The sequence below is a fragment of the Lynx canadensis genome, chromosome B3 (assembly GCF_007474595.2).
Source record: "Lynx canadensis isolate LIC74 chromosome B3, mLynCan4.pri.v2, whole genome shotgun sequence".
In the NCBI taxonomy this organism is placed as follows: domain Eukaryota; kingdom Metazoa; phylum Chordata; class Mammalia; order Carnivora; family Felidae; genus Lynx; species Lynx canadensis.
The window spans coordinates 141,508,516-141,515,046 of record NC_044308.2 but is presented as its reverse complement, the minus strand read 5'-3'; positions in this window follow the sequence as shown (position 1 = coordinate 141,515,046).

The window sequence follows — 6,531 nt, the reverse complement described above, 5'->3', positions numbered from 1 at the left end:
TTGGTGTTCATTCAGTTAATGGGAGGCTCCTGGTGAGCCAAGGGGCCGGGGGAGGGGTGACCCCCCCCCTGGGAGGAGCACTGGCGTTTGGCCAGGGACTGAGGACAGGGAAGGCCGGGTGGAATATGCCAGAGGGCCCAGGTTTGGCTCCTTCCTGTCGAGGGAGGCCTCATCAGCGGTGCTGAGCTCGTGGGGTGCCGCTTCCATGACCCAAGCAAAGAGGTAGCTGCATTTGGAGGGTCCTAGGCTCAGCGTCTGTGAGCACCTCTATTAGCAGGAAAGCCCAGTATGTAGCCAGCAAGTTTGTTTTTAACAGTGTTTAGCCAGAGGCAAAGAGGAGCATTTGTTGCATCAGAAGCCCTTGGGGCATTTGGGGCATCAGAAGCCCTAATGGCCATCCTGGGTGGTCCAGAGAGCCCAGGGGCAGGAGAGGAGATGGGTGAGACCTCTGCAGTGAAGGGGTGAAGGTGTCACCGAGGCATGGCGGGAGCCTGTTGACTCACTTTGGACAGATCTTAGAGCCTTTCATCAGAGGGGTCTCACTGAAGCTGGGCTGATTCTAAGTAGTAGCCTCAGTTAGATTTAGGTAGAATTTCTTTTTATTAAAAAAATTTTTTCCGGGGCGCCTGGGTGGCTCAGTCGGTTAAGCGTCCGACTTTAGCTCAGGTCATGATCTCACGGTCCGTGAGTTCGAGCCCCGCGTCGGGCTGTGTGCTGACAGCTCAGAGCCTGGAGCCTGTTTCAGATTCTGTATCTCCCTCTCTCTGACCCTCCCCCATTCACACTCTGTCTCTCTCTGTCTCAAAAATAAATAAAGGTTAAAAAAATTTTTTTTCATGTTTATTTATTTTTGAGAGAGACAGAGACAGAGCAGGGGAGGGAGACACAGAATCCAAAGCAGGCTCCAGGCTCTGAGCCGTCAGCACAGAGCCCAATGCGGGGCTCGAACTCATGAACCGCAAGATCATGACCTGAACTGAAGCCGTACGCTTAACTGACTGAGCCACCCAGGTGCCCCACGTAGAATTGATCTTGAAGAGAGAGAGAGAGAGAGAGAGAGAGAGAGTGTGAGTGGGGGAGGGTCAGAGAGAGAGGGGGACAGAGGATCCCAAACAGGCTCTGCACCGAAGGCAGTGAGCCCAACACGGGGCCCCAACTCACGGACCGTGAGATCATGCCCTGAGCCGAAGTCTGCCGTGCAACCGACTGAGCCACCCAGGTGCCCCAGATTTAGGTAGAATTTCTAAATGAGGAACGTGTTGCCAAAAGGACTAACAGATGTGGATTTGTAAGACCTTAAGGGGTGTGTCGGATGACTCTCGCTAGAGGAAGATGCCAGCCATGTAATGTCTGATGCCTGTGCTCCTGGAGGAAGGCGGGTGCCGGCCAGGTCTTGTCTGCAAGGATGGTGGGGGAAGCCAAGGCTGTGGACGCCCCGGGTAGCCTGGAAAAGGTGTGTGTCACTTCAGGGGTGAAGGCAGACGGGCTGAGGGCACACTGAAATGGGAGCCGAGTAGAACCTATCAGCCAAATCTCTAAGGGCAAAATCTCTCCTGGGTGGAGAGATTGGGTGGAGTTAGTAATTTTAGTAATGTTGGGTATTGGGGACAGGGGCCCAGTGGCCTGGTTCCTTCTTCTCCCCCTCTTCCCTCATCCCCCTTTCTCTCCCCCTCCTCCTGCGTGTCCTCTTCCCCCCCCTCCTCCCTCCCTCCAGATTCTCCATGGGTGTGATCCCTCCTACCCCCACTAAGTCAGGGGAGGAATTGGGACTATCGCAGGCAAACAGCACCATCGCGGCCTTTCCCACAGGACCTGTGGGGTGCTGTGGTCCCCGAGCGGGTTGCCCTTGCCTTGGCTCTGTGTGTGGTTTGAATTCACGGGTGGCTCTACGCACGGGTGTTACCCACGTGCTCCGCTGGGCAGGCGGAAAGGCAGGGAGCAGGGTGTCCGTGCTGTGCACTCTGGCCTGGCCATACACTCAGCTAGTCCCCCAAGAAAAGGGGTGCCCGGGAACCCTGCAATCTAGGCAGGTCACGGCTCAGACGAGAGCCTAAGGAGGTCCGGGTGGGAGTCCGGGGCCACCCCAGGCAAATGCGACAGCGGCAGGGGTGGGGGAGGGCACCTGCAGGCTTCACCCAGGCCCAGGCTGCAGCTCACACCTGGTGCAGCGGGTCAATAGCCCCTGGCGTCCTGGTGGCATGTCAGTCCCCACTGAGGCCAGACCTCCCGCTTGCTGTGCTGCTTGTTTACCACACCAATTTTATTAGGCCCACGGATCGGGAGACAACTGCCATTGTTATGTACAGTTCCAGGGAGGAGGGCGCACACCTTAGGTCACAGGGCCACCCTGGAGGCTGGGGCAGAGAGGCCAGGAGCCTTGAATGTGGTTTCCACGGGAAGGTGTGGTGAGGCAGGGTAAACAGGTTTAGGACTGGTCAGCCTGAATCATTTTATTCCAGTCGTCCTTGGACGTGTGGAGGAGGAGGAGGTGGCCCGCATGAGCTCTGGATGGGTTAGTTTGCCCGGCGTTTACCATCGCCAGGAACGGGTTAGTCCCCGGGAGGGGCAGTCTCTTCAGGGTCTGCAGATGTCAGCACCAGAAATACAGAAAATCAGGAGCGTCTGGCTGGCTCGGTCAGAAGAGCACGCAACTCTTGATCTTGGGGTCGGGAGTTCGAGCCCCAACCTTGGATGTAGAGATAACCTAAAAAAAAAAAAAAAAAAAAGAAAGAAAAGAAATACAGAAAATCAAAATGCACGGATGGTACACCGTGTCGGTGCGTGCATAGCATTTCCTGTTTTATTCCAGCGTGTGGATGACCGTGGGAAGTCTGTCTATCCACTCGCTGTGCTTGGAGGTTGGGATTCTCTCCAGGATTGGGCTTTTCCCAATAAAGCTGTTATGAATATTCCTACACGTGCCTTTGGTGGATATATATTTTTGTTTCTTTGGGCTCTGTGCCCAGCAGTGAGATTCCTGGATCAGAGGCAGGTGCGTGTGGTGCTTTAAGAGATATTACGGCACATGGGGCGCCTGGGTGGCTCAGTCGTTGAGTGTCCGACTTGGGCTCAGGTCGTGAGACCCGCGTCTTACTTCTGACCTTAGGAATCCCCATTTATTTCTTGTTTGACGTGATTCATCCATCCTTTCACTTAGTAAATTATTTTTTTATTCTAAATACATTTTATTATTTTACTATTTTTAGCTTCAGAACCAAGTAGTGGGCTAGTTCGCTTGTGTGTGTGTGTATTTTTTTGCATTATTTACTATTTTTTTCGGGAATAGAATTTAATGATTCATCACTTGCACGCAACCCCCAGTGCTCATCCCAACACGTGTCCTCCTCAAGGCCCGTCACTCATTTAGCCCCCATCCCCCAACCCCCCCCCCCCCCCCCCCCCCCCCCCCCCCCCCCCCCCCCCGCCTCCAGCAGCCCTCAGTCTGTTCTCTGTATTTAAGAGTCTCTTGGGGCGCCTGGGTGGCGCAGTCGGTTAAGCGTCCGACTTCAGCCAGGTCACGATCTCGCGGTCCGGGAGTTCGAGCCCCGCGTCGGGCTCTGGGCTGATGGCTCGGAACCTGGAGCCTGTTTCCGATTCTGTGTCTCCCTCTCTCTGCCCCTCCCCCGTTCATGCTCTGTCTCTCTCTGTCCCAAAAATTAAAAAAAAAAAAAAAAAAAAAAAAAGAGTCTCTTATGGTTTGCCTCCCTCTCTGTTTTTATCTTAGTTTTCCTTCCCTTCCCCTATGTTCAACTGTAGTGTTTCTTAAATTCCACATAGGTCGTACGGTGGTTCTGTTTTTAGCTTTTTTTTTTTTTTAATTTTTTTTTCAACGTTTATTTATTTTTGGGACAGAGAGAGACAGAGCATGAACGGGGGAGGGGCAGAGAGAGAGGGAGACACAGCATCGGAAACAGGCTCCAGGCTCTGAGCCATCAGCCCAGAGCCCGACGCGGGGCTCGAACTCCCGGACCGCGAGATCGTGACCTGGCTGAAGTCGGACGCTTAACCGACTGCGCCACCCAGGCGCCCCATGTTTTTAGCTTTTTGAGGACCCTCCATCCTGTTTTCCAGAGTGGCTGCAGCAGCTTGTGTTCCCGCCAACAATGCAGAAGGGCTCCTCTCATCCTCGCCAACATCTGTTGTTGCCTTGAGTTGTTCATGTTGGCCATTCTGACAGGTGTGAGGTGGTATCTCATGGTGGTTTTGATTTGTATTTCCCTGATGATGAATGATGTTGAGCGTACTTCATGTGCCGGTTGGCCATCTGGATGTCTTCTTTGGAGAAGTGTCTATTCATGTCTTTTGCCCATTGGTTCACTGGATTATTTGTCTTTTGGGTGTTGAGTTTCATTTAGTAAATTGTTATTAAGGGCATCCATATTCTAGGCGTTTGGGTTACCAGGGGTGAACCCAAGAGAGCAGACACTCTATGGGAGGAGACAGACAATAATCAGGTAAGTAAGTACATGCTATAAAGCTTTATGTCAGAGAGGGATAGTCATCCTCACACATAATTAAATTATAATTCCAGCGACAGATGACTTCTATGAGGAAAATAAGACTATGGAGGCACAAGTGTCACACCTCCCCCATTTGCTCTATCCTAGAAATCTCTTGAGACAGATTTTTGGATTCTGTACCTGTCTTCATGTCTGTTTTCTTTCATGTACTTCTATTTCAATGGAGGGTTTTCTTTTAGTTTTTTTATTTTATTAAAACTTTTTTTTTAAGTTTATTCTGAGAGAGAGAGAGAGAGAGAGAGAGAGCACGTGGGAGCTGGGGAGTGACAGAGAGGGAGAAAGAGAATCCCAAGTGCAGAGCTCCACGCAGGGCTTGATCCTACAGCCATGAGATCATGACCTGATCTTACAACTGTAACATCATGACCTGAGCCCAAATCAAGAGTCAGACACCCAACCCACAGGGCCACCCAGGCGCCCTCAAGATTCTTTTCTTGTAAACCAGCGATCTATATGTGTCCATCTCTGGTTTATTTATTTATTTATTTTTTAAATTTTTCAACGTTTTTTTTTATTTATTTTTTTTTTGGGACAGAGAGAAACAGAGCATGAACGGGGGAGGGGCAGAGAGAGAGGGAGACACAGCATCGGAAACAGGCTCCAGGCTCTGAGCCATCAGCCCAGAGCCCGACGCGGGGCTCGAACTCACAGACCGCGAGATTGTGACCTGGCTGAAGTCGGACGCTTAACCGACTGCGCCACCCAGGCGCCCCTCTGGTTTATTTATTTATTTACTTCATGGGTGAAATGGCAGTAGCCTTTTGTGCCTCCTGCAAAAAGTGTTGTCGTTTCTCCGTCTGGTTCTGCTTTTCCAATAGCTCTGTTTTCCCAGGTGGGGAGTTCTTCCCTTTCTTGGGGATGGTTGCCCTTCCTTCACGAAGGGAGGGAAGTCCTTGTCAGCAGACTGTGTGACTCACGGGCTGTTAGCCTCCTGGCTTTGGGCAGGGGTGGGAAGGGCCGCCCTGCGGAATGCATTCTGGCCTGTTCTCTGCAAAGGTGCACGGCAGAATCGGGCTTTGTGTTGGGATGGCAAACAGTACAGCTAAGGCTTCGGAGGGGGGTAGGTACCCTCAGCTCCTCACAGGCAGTGGAGGGCACCCGGGCCTCCGGCCGGGGTCCCTCCTGAGAGTCGGAGAGCCCCCCACCGCGGCTGCTGCCCCTCCCAGGGCAACGGGGGCGGGGAAGGTTATGGAGAAGTCACAGGAGAGTGGCTACCTAGACCATACATCGTGAGGATTTTCGAAGAATAAACTTCATTCTAAAATAAACTTTATGGGGCGCCTGGGTGGCGCAGTCGGTTGAGCGTCCGACTTCGGCCAGGTCACGATCTCGCGGTCCGGGAGTTCGAGCCCCGCGTCGGGCTCTGGGCTGACGGCTCGGAGCCTGGAGCCTGCTTCTGATTCTGTGTCTCCCTCTCTCTCTGCCCCTCCCCCGTTCATGCTCTGTCTCTCTCTGTCCCAAAAATAAATAAACGTTGAAAAAAAAATAAATAAAAATAAAAAATAAAATAAAATAAACTTTATGATTTATTGAAATAATGGGAGCATACTGTCAAGAATTCACATAGCTTCCACGCCCGATATCCTTTATTTTAAGATCTTGTAAGAGTATGATGTGTTTGTTATAATTCAAGAATGAGTACTGATACGTTACTATTTTTTTGAAGTTTATTTATTTTGAAAGAGAGAGCAAGTGGGGGAGGGGCAGAGAGAGAGAGAGAGAGAGAGAGAGAGAGAGAGAGAGAGAGAATCCCAAGCAGACTCCACACCGTCAGTGCAGAGCCCAATGTGGGGCTTGAGTTCATGAACCATGAGATCATGACCTGAGCTAAAATCAGGAGTCCGATGCTTACCCGACTGGGCCACCCAGGTGCCCCCTGATCCATTATTATTAACTGGAGCCCATAGTTTATTCAGATTCTCTAAGTTTTTACCTAATGCCCCTCTTCTGGTCCGGGATCCCACCCAGGACACCCCCTTACAGACGAATATGTACTCTCTTTCATCGCTAG